Genomic DNA, 19,291 nt, shown 5'->3' with positions numbered 1-19,291 from the left:
TCTTCTAAGGTCTGCAGCAGCCAGTTAAGGCCTTTGGAAAAGACTGTCTTGTGCTTTTGAGCACGTAGCAAGTTTACACGTGGCAGACATCAGAATTTCTATACACCAGATACTATGTCTATTTTTGAAGAAATTGATAGCAAAATAACTGTTATAAAGTGTTAAGTTTAACTGTTTAGAAGCAGATCTCTTAGAACGCCTCACTTCTTTCTGGGACATTTCCAAACTCCCTGAAAACAGCAGATGTTAGGCCCCTCCTGAAAAAGAGCAATCTTGATAACACCATTTTGAGCAATTATAGACCAATATAGAATCTTCCTTTAATAGGCAAAATTATAGAAAAGGTAGTTTTTGAACAGCTGAACAAATACTTAAACTTAAATGGATACCTGGACAATTTTCCAGGTGGTGACAAAAAGATGTCTATCTCCATCGACTCTTTTATAGTTGGAAAACAGTAAACAGGATCAAGTGTTTTAGGTTTAATTACACACTCCAAATTTTTTAATTTCTGACCGTTTGACATGGTTTCTCTGTTTCCTGTTGCGACTTCCTCTCTGTTAACTTTTAATGAAAACAATCATTTTGAGATGTTAATTTTTTATAGAAAATGGAGACAGACTGACTTTTGTTCCAAGAAATCATTAATGATATGTGCGAGAGAATTGATGTTCACATATCGACACCAAAGCTTTCTGTCCAATCAGGAAGCAGAAAGAGCAGCAGGAGTCCACTCAGAAACACAGTGAACTTTTAAAATCACAAACCATGCACAAACGCATGCACAAAAACTTAATAAATTTATAAATTCAATGTACATAGTTCATCAAAAAAACTCTGACAATTCCTTGAACTCAAATGTTAAGAGTGTTATTGATGATATTGCTTCAATAATAGTAAGTAAGAAAACAAATAGACAGAAATCAGTTTGGAGAAGATCAACAGCAGTTCAGACTATGAAAAGACAATGCAGAAAAGCAGAGCGGATGTGGCGGAAGATGAAACTTGAAATTCACTATAGCATCTATAAAGAGAGCCTTTCATGCCTTTAATGTGAAACTAGCCACAGATAGACAGAATTTCTTCTCAAACCTTATAAACAGTAACTTAAATAACACTCGTACTCTTTTTGCCACTGTTGAGAGACTGACAAACCCCCCAAGTCAGATTCCCAGTGAAATGCTCTCAGACAGCAAATGTAATGAGTTTGCTTCCTTCTTTTCTGAGAAGATCATCAATATCAGGAAGGCGATTAGCACATCCTCAAGTAATGCAGAGGTCAGACAGATTTGGCCGCAATATCAAAAAGATACTATGTCTATTTTTGAAGAAATTGATAGCAAAATAACTGTTATAAAGTGTTAAGTTTAACTGTTTAGAAGCAGATCTCTTAGAAGTGGTGAACGCCTCACTTCTTTCTGGGACATTTCCAAACTCCCTGAAAACAGCAGTTGTTAGGCCCCTCCTGAAAAAGAGCAATCTTGATAACACCATTTTGAGCAATTATAGACCAATATAGAATCTTCCTTTAATAGGCAAAATTATAGAAAAGGTAGTTTTTGAACAGCTGAAAAAATACTTAAACTCAAATGGATACCTGGACAATTTTCAATCTGGTAAGAAACATCCTGCGGTGGTAAGGAAGATGGAAAGAAGAAGCTTTGTTATTGGTGAGGGAGGAAACCATCTTGGTGGTGGAGGGGTGGATGGTGGTGAGTGAAGCGTTCAGCATCTGCAAACTCAGACAACTGCAAGCACAGGTCCTTTATACTTCTATTTTCAGAACATGATTGGACAATTGAGAAGGTAATAAGTAACGCTAACAATTGAGTCTTGCTGGCAGAATTTATGCTAAAGCTTTCATATCTCAGTGCTGTGTTTGACACTGTCGATCATAACATACTACTAGAGAGACTGGAAGACTGGGTCTGGCTTTCTGGGATGGTACTCAAATGGTTCAGGTCATACTTAAAAGGAAGAGGCTATTATGTGAGTCTAGGAGAGCATAAGTCTAACTGGATGTCCAAGACATGCGAAGTCCCACAAGGCTCAATTCTTGCACCACTCTTGTTTAGCCAGTAAATGCTCCCACGAAGTCAAATAATGAGATGAACCTAATTGCCGATCACAGCTATTCTGATGATTTAGCCAGATTTACCTAGCCTTATCTCCAAATGACTACAGACCCATTGACTCCCTCTGCCAATGTATTGATGAAATTATTAGTTGGATGTGCCATAACTTTCTTAAGTTAAACAAAGGGTTGGGTATCGAAAACCGGTTCCATTTTAGAACCGGTTCCAAATTTCCAAGAACCGTGTATTCGATAAGACGTGCATTTTCATTCTGCTAGATATTGAGCTTCAAAGATTTTGCATTCCATTCGACTGTGTAGATAGAACCTTATTGTTTTTTAAATAAAAATCCTATCATGTATACAACATAAAAAAAATCTATCACATAATGTAAATAAGTTGTCACAGAATAACAATATGGGAATAACTCAGTTTTGACAAAAATGTCAGATAGAACCTTATAATTCCAAGGGGACAACATGTACAGTATTTTTGCTCAAAGAGACAACAGGCTAATAAACGCGCTGCCTGTCATTAATGTTAATCAAAGAACAAAAGAAAATCATTCACTGATCTTGACTGAATATATTTAATAACTTTAATCGATTAATCTTTATTTCATTTATAAAAAGAAAACAAAGCAGTTTTTTTTACTTTTAATTACAGTTTCTGTAGGCCTACCTGAAATTTAGTTTAGTTGTAATTATTTATGATATTGCTAATTGATTTGTTTGTTCCTATCTTACTACTGACTGTTTTCTTGTCTTTAACACTTGAATATTTGAAAATTATATGAATCTAACTGTTTTTGCAATGGCATTTAAAAAAAACAGAATTCATCTTGCAGTGTTTTGGAGGCTGCTGATTTTTGCTTATGTTATTCAGCTGCAACAGAATGCTTTGAAAAAAGACAGAATACATGTTTGACATCTAAATAGTTGACTTATTTTTTTCTTTTTTCTTTTTTTTCTTATTGGAATCGAAACTACACAGTAAAAAATGTTGGGTTGTTTTTTTTACCTAACCGTTGGGTTACACATATTGGGTCAATGTGTTGGGTTATCTTAAAATTTGTAGGGTCATTTTTTTTTTTATTCATGAATGCTATTCCTGTTTGTTCGCCAGCATAAATACATTAAAAGATTACCTGCAAAACATTTTAGACAAGTATTACTTAAAGTTAATAAAAATGTCTGGTGAAATGTGAAAGTTTGACAAAATCAGAATTAAGCTAGAAAAGCCACACAGACCATTTATTGGATCGGACCACTGAAAGAAGGTGCTCGAGCGAACTGAGCTCACACACATCAGCCATGCGACAGACAACAGACTCCGCGAGAATCATTTGAATAAACCTGTAATTTTCTGTTATAAAAGTTCAAGACGAAAGAAAATCGCGCAGTCACGAGGCAATACGGTCTTTCAGCGGAAATTTATACCAGTGCCCCAAATTGACATAACATTACTTCTACAACAAACCTTTAAGAGGGGAGCGTAAAACAGAAGCCACATTCATCTCAGCACACCAGCACTAATTAATTGTACAGTAAAAGTGTTTTAATGGTTTATTCATAGTGAATATTGTTATGCATCTATTAGAATACCCTATAATTACAGCAATTTCTCTTATGAAGCTAGATTGATTGACATGTTTTTTAAAAGTGTTGTACTAAATGTGTTTATACTTATGTTTTAGATAATGGACTTTTTCGTGAAGGAAAGTGCCCTGTGTAGTCAAGTCACCTTTATTTATTTTGTATAAGACACGTTGTACATTACAAATGGTTCCAAGAACATATAAAAAAAAAAAAGATTTTGGTTGAATTATTACTTTAACCTATTTAACTCAATTAAATTCACTCATTTGTAAAGTGAATTTATTGTAAACGGGAGGCAATGGAACAGAAGACAGACAATACTACAAGCAGTCGATCTGTGTTTCAAACTTTTCTTTGTATATGACATCTACTACCCAAAGCCCTCTGCTCATATTCGAGAGATTTTGGAACACACAGTCTTTAATAGTTTCTTCTGCACACTGTCTCCTACTTAAAAACTTTGTATTTAGTTATCATCAAAATCAGTATAGTTTTTATTATTATTACTTGATTTTATGATTATTTTTTGTTTTATTATTATATGTTATGTTCATTTTATTTGAAAGTCGTAACATTTGCCAAGTGTGGTAACCCATATACGGAATTGGTGCTCTGCATTTAACCCATCCAAGTGCACACACACAACAGTGAGAAGTGAACACACACCTGGAGCAGTGGCAGCTATAGATCCAGGAGAGCAACTGGGGGTTCAGTGCCTTGCTTAAGGGCACTTTAACCATGGGTATTGAGGATGGGAGAGACAACTGTTCATTCACTCCCTACCACCTACAACTCCTGCCAACACCAAGCTCAAACCTGTGACCTTCGGGTTACAGGTCCAACTCTCTAACCATTAGGCCACAGCTGTGAACTGTATTTGCACATTTGTGTGTTTTGATGTGAATATGAATTGACACATTTGTACATCTTGAAAATGTCAGTTGTATTTTTACACATTCTTGTACATTTAAATAAAATATTTTAAAATATATTTGTAAATGTGTTATTTGCATATTAAAATAAAATCTGTAATTTACAGCAAAGTAGTTTCAAAATATGGCTGTATTAAGTCATTTTTAATAAAAATACTGATGTTAATTAATATAAATAATTAACTCAACTTCTGGGTAACTTTTAACCCAACAGGATTTTAACCCCATGGGTTGTGTTGAAATAACCCACAGATGGGAAGGTGCTATACCAACCCATAGTTGGGTTACAGGTTGGGTTATTTTTAAACCAACATTTTTTTGTTGGTTCGGAATCGATAAGCAGTATCGGAATCAGAATAGGAATCGGAATCGGAATCGATAAATTTCAAAAGATACCCAACCCTAATTAAACAATGAAAAAACTGAAGTCATTGCATTTGGAAACAAAGATGAAATTTTCAAGGTGAATGCATTCCTTGGCTCTAGGGGTCAAACAACTAAAAATCAAGTCAGGAATCTTGGTGTGATTCTGGAGACAGACCTTAGTTTCAGTAGTCATGTTAAATCAGTAACTAAATCAGCATACTATCATTTAAAAAACATTGCAAGAATTAGATGTTTTGTTTCCAGCCAAGACTTGGAGAAACTTGTTCATTCCTTCATCACCAGCAGGGTGGACTATTGTAATGGGCTCCTCACCGGCCTTCCCAAAAAGACCATTAGACAGCTGCATCTCATCCAGAACACTGCTGCCAGGATTCTGACTATAACCAAAAATCTGAGCATATCACACCAGTCCTCAGGTCCTTACACTGGCTTCCAGTTACATTTAGGATTGATTTACTCGTCTATAAATCACTCAATGACCTAGGACCGAAATATATTGCAGAAATGTTCACTGAATATAAACCTAACAGACCACTCAGATCATTAGGATCGAGTCAGTTAGAAATAAAAAGGGTTCACACAAAACAAGGGGAGTCCGCCTTTAGATACTATGCTGCCTGCAGTTGGAATCAGCTTCCAGAAGAGATAAGATGTGCATAAACATTAGTCTCAAAACTCATCTGTTTAGCTGTGCATTTATTGAATGAGCACTGTGCGATGTCTGAACTGATTATACTGTTTTTTTACATATTCACTGTATTTTATGTCAAATCATTTTATATTTTTAAATATTTTAAATTCATTTTAAATAAGTACGAAATTTTGTGTACGAAATGTGCTATATAAATAAACTTGCCTTCCCTTATGAAGTATAAATATACTTAAGTATTCTTAATAAACTGAACTTGTCAAAGTCACATTTATATAAATAATAATATAACACATTTATAATAAATAATGTGACAGTATACAGAGAACAAATGATTGAAATCATTCTTTTTTAACTGGTTTTCAAAGATAATGCCTCAAAGAAATGTGTCTGGGGAGTAAGAATTCTAATTCATAATTAAGTATTTACTTTCATAATCCAATGTATGATGGGCAAAAAGATTTTTATGAAAGTTGCAAGTCATTTTTATAGTTTTTTTTAGCTGCAAGTCATTCAATAACAGCCCAATGTTTAATCAGTGAAGTGAGTAAAGTTAGTTCATTTATATCAAATTACCTTATTTTATTCACAATGGTAATTCAAAGAGCTTTATATAAAAAAGATTAAACTTGAAATGTATTAAAAATATGTAAGAACATGCACTGATTAGCATTGTGTAAAAATAAAAATAAATAAAATAGATGGTGCTTAAAAAAGTATTTATTTTTCCAAGAAGCGTTTATGGAAGCATTACAAATATTGTTATCCAAGCATAAACAAATGAGCAATTTAATACAAAGATTATTGAAAAACATTGTGGTCCAACCCATATGGTCATAATGGCTTTAATTTACTGGTACTTTTTTCATAAAACAGCAATTTCGAATGAACGTTTTTGCTCTCCTGTCAGAATTTACTCATGTGTAAGAAATATAGGTCGACTTTATGAAAGAAAAAGCAAAAGGCAACATATGAAAGACTCCAAATGAGCAATGAAGCATATCTTCAAAAGACTTAGCAGCTTACTAGCACATCAGGTAATCTAAAGCATTTCTGTCACACAAGAAACTCAAGTGAGAAAGTGAGACCTCAAACATCGGTTATCCACTATATTTGAACCTGGTTCTCCACAAAAGATACAACCTCGTCTGTTACAGCGGTAAAGTGGCACACGATCAGCAATCTTCTGTAGTCCCGCGCGCAGATTTGCATTGTTTTGGTCATTATAATAGATATATGTGTAAACAAAGGCTTTAATTCCCCGGTATGCCCTTAATTTCTCAAGACCTGGTATAATATTGTTATTAACATTATTAAGACATCTGTTTATACAGGGAGAGTTTAAGGTGTAGAAAACCACACATCCATCATTGTTTCTCATTAAGTCTGTCAGAGGAGAATTGTTTTGAGGATTCATCAGTAAATCCTCTGAATGTGCATTTATATGATGCCCTGCAGCGATGAGTTCAGTGCCTTCATAGACATCCATGCTGTCAGGATTTATGTAAGGTCTAACGTCTTCTGATCTATCATTCCGCAGAAAGTTTCTTGCTGATGGATAGAAACCACTTCGACACTGCACCTTTGGGACATTTATGGCCACTGCATACTGGCCAGTACTGCTTGCATAGCTGGTTGAAAAAAGAAAAGAATTATCAACATTTACAAAAGCAAAATTATTGAGAAATCAAACATGTATGCTGGGACTGTGTGCAACCGTGCAAACTTTAATGGTAATAATAAAAAAAAAATTGTGGGTCATTGTGATAACATTTTATCTGTCTATAATGCAAATGTACAAAAATGTATTTGTGCTTGGAACACATTTTAGGAATGAATACCTATTAATCCTTGTGAGATTATAATATAATTTGTGGCTACATAATGCATAAACTAATGTTGACAAATACAGTCTTACTGTAACAGTGTTACCCCCTCATTTTATTCAGCATTATGAAAACGTACCTTCGATGAAAAAACTTTTGAATCCTGGAAAGGGTGTTAATGTCCACATTTTCATTCATCACACTCTGAATACAAGAAAGCAGAATAATCCCAAGGAGGACCCTCATACACACAGTGAAAACCTTAAATGAGTAAAAACATAAAATAAAAAAAATAGTCATAATTTTCCTCCATGTAGCAGCATATTCACAATCTGTATTATATGTCGTTCTCATTCTCCTCTCTGTCACTTCTACTGTCCTGTCAATTGCTATCACTAAAATTACAAGGAAAGAGTAAAATGAAAATTTAATGTGGACTAACAATTAATTGTAATGCTGCTTACCATGCTGACTGTCGTAGATTCTGGAGAAGATGCAGTGCACTGAGCTGCTCAGAGTTGATGTGTGAATCTGCTCTGGAGTGAGAGATGTGAACTGGTGAAGCAAACGCATCACATTTATACTGCCCTTCTATCTCCATCTAGTGACCATTTCAGCACACCCATCCAGCATACCCACCCTGGTGACTAACATCCCATTTTCAGGTTAGAAATAAAGCAACTTATTCTTTCTCAAATGGTTTTTGTGTCCACACTCTCATGGCTTTCTCTTAGATTACAAAGAATCAAGTTGTAGGAACATCCTTCAACATCTACTCTATCTGTATTTACAAACAGATGCACATGATATTTTTCAGCATGATCGGTTTGGCCTTGTGCATGCAACAAGTGTGATCAATTTTTCAATGTGTTGCAGCATCTTGCGGGCTGTTTGACATTTAGCTCTGTTTATTCAAATGACCTTGCAGTTTTTAACCAGTTATTAGAGTCATGTGTGATCACAGATGAGAAGAGACATGCAGCGCAAGCATTCAGTCACATTCAGTTTCTGTGTCAAAGGGTCAAATGTGTGAAAATAATGTTTCTTTCACTGAATCTGTGAGCAAGGTTGCAGAAGCAGTGACTATTTGTTGTGTTGCAAGGTTTTTTAAGAAAAAGAAAAAAAACAGTAGCTATAAATCTGTCATTGGTTTACTCTAGCAAAAATAGTTGTGTTATCAAGCATGCACTATTAAATTTTATGCATATTTTATTTGCAAATTGTAATGTTTACTGCAATTTTAGCACACTCTTTAATGTCAAGATGCTTCATAAACTTGACCAGCTTTCTTCTTCAGCACCTTCACACTTAGTTCACACTTAAAAATTGACTCCTTTAGTCTTGATATTACTAGATATTAGATATTACTCCTTTAGTTTAGATATTTGACTGAAATATCAAATAATAGTCAGAAACATCTATCTTTTAGTAGAGCAATTTATTGAATGTTTTGATAAAATATGTATAAAGAAATTAAATTAAATAATTATTTTTTTTATTATCATATTTCATACACCAGGCTTTTATATGGCTCATATATTATGATAGTAAGAATATCGGGGTCAAAGACAAGAATGAAAACAGCAAAATTTTATTCAGAAGCCCAAACTGAGCAAAAATATACAATTTGTGTAGATTGTGGAGCTTACCCTATAAAACTCTGATGACTGTAATGTCAGTTAATGAGATTAATTAGTATAGCATCACTTACATACAATGATATGAATATCAGTCATCACTCTATATTTCCCAATAATATGCCTTAGTAAAATGCTATTTAAATGAATAGTTTAATTAAGTATTCATCTTATTATGTTTACTTTATAAAAATGAATACAGATTTCACAGAAGCACAAGAACCACAACCCAATGGTGGATGTTTCTACAATTATATCAAAAGGCCTTTTATTGCTAAAACAATATGAACTAATCAGATGCCATATAGTGAAATGTGTACAACGGGGTTGTTGTTTTTTTTTTTTTTTAGCTTTTTAACATTTTGATCGTGTTATATTTTATAGGGTTTAGATATTTGCGTCAGTATCACATATGATACAGAAAAAAAAATCCAATATGATACAGCTTTATAGGATTAATAATACCACTGAACACCTTTATTTATCTTGCCATGTTGTACTTTCTCAAGATGGTCAAGAACCTCTAACTTCCTGCAAAGACTCTCATGGGTTCCAGCAGTAACTGCACAAGAGAAACATATGGATTCACTTTCATTTCAACATTTGTCTATTTATTTATTTGTTTATTTTTGGTAAATACATGGCAATTGCTGCTGACTGTAAAACAATTTTTTTTTTAAATGGTGCTACTGTATGAGTCTTGTGCATAACACTACTGTAGTTGTAATATAATTTTAATCACTGAAGTGGAGATTAATTACAGACTGCTCTTATGACACCATCTAGAGGACACTGAATGATCAGGCAGTTTGAACAAGTCCTTACAGTCATTTGAGGCACAGGGTTCTCACAGTCAGTAAAACACACGATTAATCTGCCATTCCCACAATTTTTCAGCTGTGTGCCTTTGACTATGCTGTTGCATTTATATATTTTTGTGTTTTAAAACATGTCTAAAGACTGATCGTTTGGTCTGAAGAGTCTTACACTAAAAGTATGTAATGAGTAGCCTCCATGAATGCTAGACACACTCAGTAAGATTATGGAAATTATAGCGCTGATGCACATATTTAGTCAGACTAAACTTTTCTATTTAAGATCAAATGTCTAAAAAAGCATTTATATTTATCTCCCACTAAATAGTTGGTGATGTATAAAGTCTTTCACACATATTTCATGCTAACAAATATACTCAAAATGCACTATAAATCTATTTATCAACACACTTTTAGCTCCATCTTTCATGATGCTTTACAAAAACCTACTGTGCAAAATATAAGCTTTGGTCAAATAACTTTAGCTAGAGATTAAATAGTTTTTTAAGGAATAGCACATTAAAATGATCAGGAACAAACTGTTGTGTTAAGAGTTTGGAACACTGGATAAAAACTAAACTAGATATCCATGAGCTGAATATGTCTGCACCAGGGGCGGATCTACCTGCTGCCCCAGTTGGCAGCAACGAATTAAAGGTTATGGCCAATTAGAAAATTTATGAGCGCAAATCTTTCGTGATTCGTGATCCCGCTCCGAACTCACGAACTGATTCAAATGATTTGCGATCCCCAAACTGACTCAAATGATTCGCGAATCCACTTTGAACTCCCGAACTGACTAAAATGATTCGCGAACCCGCTCCGAACTCCCAAGTTGACTCAAATGATCGCGATCCCCATAACTGACTCAAATGATTCGCGATCCCGCTACGAACTCCCAAACTGATTCAAATTATTTGCGATCACCAAACTGACTCGCGAACCCGATTTGAACTCCCGAACTGACTCAAATGATTCGCGAAACTGCTACGAACTCCCGAACTGATTCAAATGATTCGCGATCCCGCTCCGAACTCCCGAAATGATTCAAATGATTTGCGATCCCCAAACTGACTCAAATGATTCGCGAACCCGCTCCGAACTCCCGAACTGACTCAAATGATTCGCGATCCCGCTCCGAACTCCCGAACTGACTCAAATGATTCGCGATCCCTATGACTGACTCAAATGATTCGCGATCCCGCTACGAACTCCCGAACTGATTCAAATTATTTGCGATCCCCAAACTGACTCAATTGATTCGCGAACCCGATCTGAAATCCCGAACTGACTCAAATGATTCGCGATCCCGCTCCGAACTCCCGAACTGACTCAATTGATTCGCGATCCCACTCCGAACTCTCACATATATTCAGATATAAATGTAACTCATTTAAAAAATAAATTATTAATTATCGATTTTCAAATATTGCACCTGTCAAACATAGTCTATTTTGTCGTCAATACTGTTGACGGTGTCCTTTATCAGAAGGCTTTATATTTATGCTCAACATGAAGTATAGATATTGTTGTCATGAAGACAAGAGCTTTTTCTTTCGGTGGTCTCCCTCTACATCACCTACAGTAGCAGCAGCGCGCCAGCACCGCGTCAGGCACGATTCTGGTGTGTAAAGACACAGAAAACGCGAAGCAGCCGCCACACAGCAGAACTGCCATGCTCACGACACGCAGCCAGTGTGTCACCGGACTGAGACAGGAGGAAAAGTTAGGTAAAAATGTATTATCTATCTATCAATAAATGAAGCTTTAATGAAAGCACAGACTTTGAGATGATAAATAACTAACGTTACAGTGGTTTAGTCTACTACGTGATACGTTACCCACTTTTAAAAAGCGTGAGGATACGTAACAACTTCGTTTTGTGTCAGAACTTTCACACTTTCATTCATAAATTCTCCTCTTTTGTGTTTGAAAAGCGACAGGGATCAGGGAATTGCAGAAATGGAACTTGCTGTATGAAGCAGAACGTCACGGAATTCGGCCATTTTTGAATGAATAAATCAAAAGTAGAGCTGTACATTTAATCAAATCTCGATATGGACAAGTGTCTGCAATAAAGGTGTTCAGTACCGTCGCTCCCTACATGCAGAGTACGCACTGCGTAGGGCACCAACTCCCAGAGGGGGCACCATCCCAGTTGCTTAAAAAAAAAAAAAAAACTTTCTCCATTCTCCCATCCGCGCTCGCGACCGCTCGCACCTCATGTTTGCGGCTGAATGTTCATGATTGATGGATGAACATCTATGCCTGGGTAGAGTACATCATCAATCCAGCGAAGAGAAAAGAAAAGTAAAAGCAAAAAAAAAATTAAATTTAAAAATAAATAAAAAAAACATACATAAAGTTAGCTTGAGGTTGGACGTTGGACGGGTCTCAAATTTAGGGACCGTCTCTAAAGTTACATGCGATCTTGGTATACACTTTTCTAACGTCAGTAGCATTTGAGGAGAATGACTAACAGTCATAAAAACAACTGCAATTGTTCATCTAGGTGTCAGCTATAATGTACAATTGAATATAATGTTTGATATGTATTAAAATAATCTGTAAATCATATGTAAATTATGCTACTCTTTCACATGGGCTCAAACGCAAATTTGAAGCTCAATAGCATTTGAGGAGAAAGACTTGCAGTCATAAAACAACTGTAATCTGTTCATCTAGGTGTCAGCTACAATGCACACCTTATACATTTTAATATATATTAAAATAAAGTATAAAACATTTAGGTAAAAACCAGGCCCGTTTATCACTTTCAGGCACATTTCCTGTGAAAGTTTTTTTTTTTTTTCAGGTTCCCTTACGAACATTAGCCATGGTAACTGCAAATTAACCATGGTTTTGTTACTTCAAATAATAATTTATAAAGTATTAATATACTGTAATATATATATATTTTTTTGCTATAAAAACAGACCTAAGCCATCAATAGCCTTTAAAATGACTTAAAATGCATTATATACAAAAATAATGAGGCAATAATGATTGCTTAATAATAACACTGTTACAATACATAATGTAGGCAAATACAAAATAAACAATTTATGTACATGTTATTACAAATGCCATGTGATTGCTGCTGTTACACTTACAGGACAATCAAATCCTTGTTTAGGATACTGACCAAACATTTAATTCACTTAATCTTTCATTTTGGACACCTTTTTGCTATAGATGACACAGCCTATATAATTTCTTCAACAAAAATGAGCATATCACAACACTTACAAAAATAAACCATGGTTTTATCATAGTAAAACTGCTTAGTTTCCTTTTGCATGATTTCTGAATGCTTGAGACTATAAAATAAATTAGAGTCATAATAAAGTTATAGCCACAGGTAAATGTCGAGAGCTACAATTCTGATTTGTAAATAATAAAATTTATTAATTTATTTTTTTATTTGATTAAAGTTATATTTTCACCCCTATAGTAGGTGTTTTTTTCATCATCATATTTGAGGAAGGGGGGCACAACAATACAGTCCTGCTCAGGGCACCCATTTGGCAAGCAGCGGCCCTGAAGGTGTTGTTATGCACATCTCTGGGAATGTGTGCTCTACTACACACACAGACACACACACACACACACACACACACACACACTGAAGCGCGCGTGGTGTTTTCAGCTCTTCACTATATTGACACATGATTTAAGCTACACATGTGCACGTCAGCGCGCTATGAGAGGATTTCACCATTTCATTTGATAAAACTATCGTCATTCATTCGTATCGTATACACAGACTGACAGAAACGGCAATGTTTTTATGACAACCTGTCAAAATAAAATTTCGGTATAACTTTGAAGAAATTCAAAAAGAAATATAGTACTATTGCACAGTAGAGTATGCTATACTTCAAGTAGGCCTATTAGCTAATAATAATAGTTAATTAAAAACACAGAAACTCTGGTTACAACCCACCAAAATAAAAGTTTGGTCTAACTCAAAGGTATTATGTAAGAAATTGCTTAGTAAAATATACTTAAAGATCTACTAAAACGTTATTTTAAAGGAATATCACAGAAGTTTTCCTAGATGTTTGAATTTAAGCTTGCCAAAACAATAACACCATATTTTTCAAAAACAATTTCTAAAAGTACATTTGTATTTGTGCCTATAATGCTTATTTATTTATTATTATTGTCAGCTAATAAAACCTATACTTCAGGGACCATATTCATATAACATCTAAGGCTAAATGTAGTCTTGACTGCTTGAGTTAGATGATGATTAACACTAAACTGTAGAAAATCAGTTGAGTCTCCCCAGCTGGAAATGTCATTGGCTGTTAAAATCTTGTGTTTCTTATAATAAATTGACATATTGATAACACTGAACCTTTTATAATGCTCTTAATTACATGTCGATGCATACTGTATGCATTAGTGAGTGTGGTGGTGCTTATGGGGTATGGTCACTTATTCCTTATATGAACTGTTTCAAATGCAAGACATTGATTGCATGAGATTAAGTTTGTAAATGGCAGCCTGTGTCCTTTTGCACATATATTTATCATCAAACTGTGATAACTGTGACTAAATTCAGTATATATACGTCTGCCATATGTTGCCACCCCTCAAAAATTCCTGCCCCCTTCTCGCCACCCCATCAATATTTTTCTAGATCCAACCCTGGTCTGCACACAAATCTTTAATTATGGCAGTCGGCAAAGGACACGTGTATTGTTATTTTATTATTATTCAAAGAACAGGTGTTCAAAAATAATAATTCAAACAAGTGTGTGTTTGTTTAATACAATTCAATGATTTCATAGCCCAGTTTATGCTGCGCAAAAAGAGCGTATGAAAGAAACAACTCAGTTATTGACAAAAGCAGTTCTTGGAAATACAAAAATGTGGATTTCATTTCCAGGCAGACAAAACGGATTCACAGCATCGTCTTTCAAACAATTCTGACATTCCATCACATTTGTACCCGTGCACCGATAAAGAGACAATAACAGATGAATAATTAGGAAATCATTGCCAGTTTCCTTCCCGACATACTTCCTGAGATTTCCAAAGACAAAAACATTCATTCCCTCTTTTCGAACATTTGTCCAGTTTCCAAGGCCCAGAAAAATATTGTCAGCGCTCTTAATGCACGTTTCCACACAAGGTGAGTTGGAAGAGTAGAAAACCACACATGTTTGGATCTGTATTCTTCAGAAGTGTGTTCATGGGAGAATCACTGGAGGAAAGAGCAGGATGTGCTCAGAATTTTCACCTGTTATTTGGCCTCGCAGCAATCACATTACGTGACGCTGAGCAGAGCACACACGTTTTTCCTTCAGTGATAATATCTTTGACATATTCTGCCTCTTCCCTGATGAACACATTCTCAATTTCAGATTGTTTGTTTGTACACAGACAGATATCGTGGGACACTGATTGCTATTTCATACTGAGCATTAGTTCCTATCATGGTCTTTGGCTGGACACTGGAAGACAGAAAATATGTATACGGTTGTAACAATTCTCAAGAAACATTCCTTGTGCATTTTTCATTCAAACTGTATGTACATTTACATTAATTTTACTCATTTAAAACTGAAGTATTAATTCATTTGACTAAAATCTGTACAAACTGACTGACTTTTTATCAAAATATTGGATCATTTTAGTAAGGACAGGGTTCACGAGGACGATGAGACATTTCAGTGAAGCCTAAAGTGAAAACGTCATTCATTTCAACAGAAAACTTGAAATACCTTCATGAAGGGATCATATGAGGGACAGGACAAGAGTGTTGAAAACAGAACAGAAAAGAAAGTTGACTCAAACTTACCATTGTGACCGCTTGAATTATGAAGAAGATGCTTATAGTTGCAGAGCTGAAGTTCTTTTCTTTCTCTTTTGATATACTGATGGTTGATAGGGAAAGAGACATTTATAAAGACCTGACTGGTTTATCATTTACAAACCCACTTAGTGTTTAACTAGAGTGTATTGGATTTTGGTGTTTGTGTGTGTGCTTCTCACATTTGTTTAAGATCCGATAACCAGGTCCAGATAGAATCTGTCAACATTCCTATCTTCCATATCGGGAAATCCAGCAGAATTATCTTCCATATCGGGAAATTCTGTAGAATAAATGTAAACATGGAAAATGTGGTAACCAGAACAAACAGTACTGTACATAGTCTATTCATCAAATGATGGTGCCATTAAACAAGACCTAAAAAGACCTGAAAGAATTATATATATATATATACCTCAAGGCTCAGTTCTAGGGCCGCTACTCTTCACGCTTTATATGTTACCCTTGGGAGATATCATCAGGAAACATGGTGTTAGCTTTCACTGTTATGCTGATGATACGCAGCTCTATATTTCCTCGCAGCCCGGTGAAACACACCAATTTGAAAAACTAATGGAATGCATAGTCGATATAAAAAATTGGATGACGAGTAATTTCTTACTGCTAAATTCAGAAAAAACAGAGGTGTTAATCATAGGGCCTAAAAACTCTACTTGTAATAACCTAGAACACTGTCTAAGACTTGATGGTTGCTCTGTCAATTCTTCGTCATCAGTTAGGAACCTAGGTGTGCTACTTGATCGCAATCTTTCCTTAGAAAGCCACGTTTCTAGCATTTGTAAAACTGCATTTTTCCATCTCAAAAATATATCTAAATTACGGCCTATGCTCTCAATGTCAAATGCAGAAATGTTAATCCATGCATTTATGACTTCAAGGTTAGACTACTGTAATGCTTTATTGGGTGGTTGTTCTGCACGCTTGGTAAACAAACTACAGCTAGTCCAAAATGCAGCAGCAAGAGTTCTTACTAGAACCAGGAAGTATGACCATATTAGCCCGGTCCTGTCCACACTGCACTGGCTCCCTATCAAACATCGTATAGATTTTAAAATATTGCTTATTACTTATAAAGCCCTGAATGGTTTAGCACCTCAGTATTTGAATGAGCTCCTTTTACATTATACTCCTCTACGTCCGCTACGCTCTCAAAACTCAGGCAATTTGATAATACCTAGAATATCAAAATCAACTGCGGGCGGCAGATCCTTTTCCTATTTGGCGCCTAAACTCTGGAATAACCTACCTAACATTGTTCGGGAGGCAGACACACTCTTGCAGTTTAAATCTAGATTAAAGACCCATCTCTTTAACCTGGCATACACATAACATACTAATATGCTTTTAATATCCAAATCCGTTAAAGGATTTTTAGGCTGCATTAATTAGGTAAACTGGAACCGGAACACTTCACATAACACCGTACTTTCTACATCATTAGAAGAATGGCATCTACGCTAATATTTGTCCGTTTCTCTCTTGTTCCGAGGTCACCGTGGCCACCAGATCCAGTCTGTGTCCAGATCAGAGGGTCACTGCAGTCACCCGGATCCAGTACGTATCCAGACAAGATGGTGGATCAGCACCTAGAAAGGACCTCTACTGCCCTGAAAGACAGCGGAGACCAGGACAACTAGAGCCCCAGATACAGATCCCCTGTAAAGACCTTGTCTCAGAGGAGCACCAGGACAAGACCACAGGAAACAGATGATTCTTCTGCACAATCTGACTTTGCTGCAGCCTGGAATTGAACTACTGGTTTCGTCTGGTCAGAGGAGAACTGGCCCCCCAACTGAGCCTGGTTTCTCCCAAGGTTTTTTTCTCCATTCTGTCACCGATGGAGTTTCGGTTCCTTGCCGCTGTCGCCTCTGGCTTGCTTAGTTGGGGTCACTTCATCTACAGCGATATCGTTGACTTGATTGCAAATTAAAACAGACACTATTTCAACTGAACAGAGATGACATCAATGAATTCAATGATGAACTGCCTTTAACTATCATTTTGCATTATTGAGACACTGTTTTCCAAATGAATGTTGTTCAGTGCTTTGGCGCAATGTATTTTGTTTAAAGCACTATATAAATAAAGGTGATATAAAATTAAAAGTATGATATAAAAATATAATAGATAAATAATGACTATATGACAAATAAAATAAAATAGTACGTTTTATGGATGGTATCATCTAGCTGGAAAAATTAATAATGGGCACATTTGTTTATTTAATTAATTTTGGATTCATTAACAGGCAAAATAAAAGCAATTGTTTATATGCAACATTATAAAAAAATGTATTAATTGTTGAGCTGAATTCATATTGTCACACTAGTCCAGTGTGTTCTGCTAAAAATATTCATGCACTTCTAGTTTCTTTTAGTTTCCTTATTTCTAGTTTATCACAACTCATCTGTGACACAGTGAGGCCTTAAAGATAATTTTTTTAATTGCCTGAGTTTTAAGGCTCATCAAGCAGTTTATGTAACCTGTCACTGAATGTGACTTTGACACTATAAGGTGAACTTACCGTCACATATAACCTGAACTCTCGGTTGATTAACCCAAGCCTTGCTCACTTGAGGCATGCTGGTTACAAAAGCGCACCTGGGAGTAAGTTCATGGTTAACACACAAGGCATTATACTACAGTACAGTAGAGCTTGAACACATTTCACTGCAAGATATTTTCTTTTTACTTTTGGTTGGTAAGCAGCTTTAAGGTTAAATCAGAATTATACATACAATAATGAGCATACAAATTAATGTGTGCATACTGTATTTTAAAATATTATTTGCAGATATATTATTTGTAAATATATTTTATACTTTGTCTGTGTTAAAGACCAAATCAAGACTTAATTCATCTGTGCAATGTCTTGGCTTTAACCTAGAAGACAAATCACAGAGTTATTACCTTTTTTCCCCTCTCTTTTGTATATTCAGAATTAACATTTCAGGATTGTACTTACTTAGCGTATTGTAAACTGTGCAAATAATGACTTACTTTTAATCAAAAGTTCTCTGTCTCCTATTGACCTTTAATACACAGATGATATGGGCAGAAATTCTGAGCTCCTCAGAGATGATGTTTCGGATCCACTTGATCCAAGATAATTCTGGGATCAACTATATGCAAAAATAAGTAAATAGATAAAAAAAATACTCTTTAACAAAGAAGGCTGTTTGACAATCTGTTTGACATTTTGCATATAATTTAATTCATTTCAGTTAATGTCCTTTCTTGCATGACAATCTGACTGGCTCTCAGCTGGCTCTTTCTGCTTAACACTGCTCTCTTCCGAAAAGAGCTTTCAGAAACTAATGCTTGAGAGAGAATAATCCTCCAATAACATATAGCTGTGCATCAAGCAACAAATCCACATGCAACATGATTCCCTTCAGGTGGACTATTATGAGTAAATGACTGTAATTTCTCTGAGACTTAATTGACCGAACTGCTACCTCTTTTTTAGATTTTGTTATAAAAGGTACAGAAAGTAATCACAGAGCCACACAAACTGAGGTAATGAT

At 35.3% G+C, this 19,291-nt stretch overlaps 1 long non-coding RNA gene and 1 pseudogene across 1 annotated transcript; both read right to left on the bottom strand.

Moving 5' to 3' along the window:
* Positions 1–6,341: 6,341 nt before the first annotated feature.
* LOC127972990 (uncharacterized) lies at positions 6,342–8,044 on the bottom strand. The gene is made up of 3 exons (XR_008157235.1): positions 7,932–8,044; positions 7,607–7,728; positions 6,342–7,272 (listed from the first exon to the last, which is right to left on the bottom strand). It is a non-coding gene; the product is annotated as an uncharacterized LOC127972990 (long non-coding RNA).
* A 6,649-nt stretch (positions 8,045–14,693) lies between these two features.
* Positions 14,694–15,833, bottom strand: LOC127973017 (uncharacterized; annotated as a pseudogene).
* Between the last annotated feature and the right edge of the window lie 3,458 nt (positions 15,834–19,291).

Source organism: Carassius gibelio, chromosome B15 (assembly GCF_023724105.1).
Source record: "Carassius gibelio isolate Cgi1373 ecotype wild population from Czech Republic chromosome B15, carGib1.2-hapl.c, whole genome shotgun sequence".
Classification (NCBI taxonomy): Eukaryota; Metazoa; Chordata; class Actinopteri; order Cypriniformes; family Cyprinidae; genus Carassius; species Carassius gibelio.
Note: the sequence above shows the minus strand (reverse complement) of the source record. Positions and strands in the feature narration are given on the sequence as shown.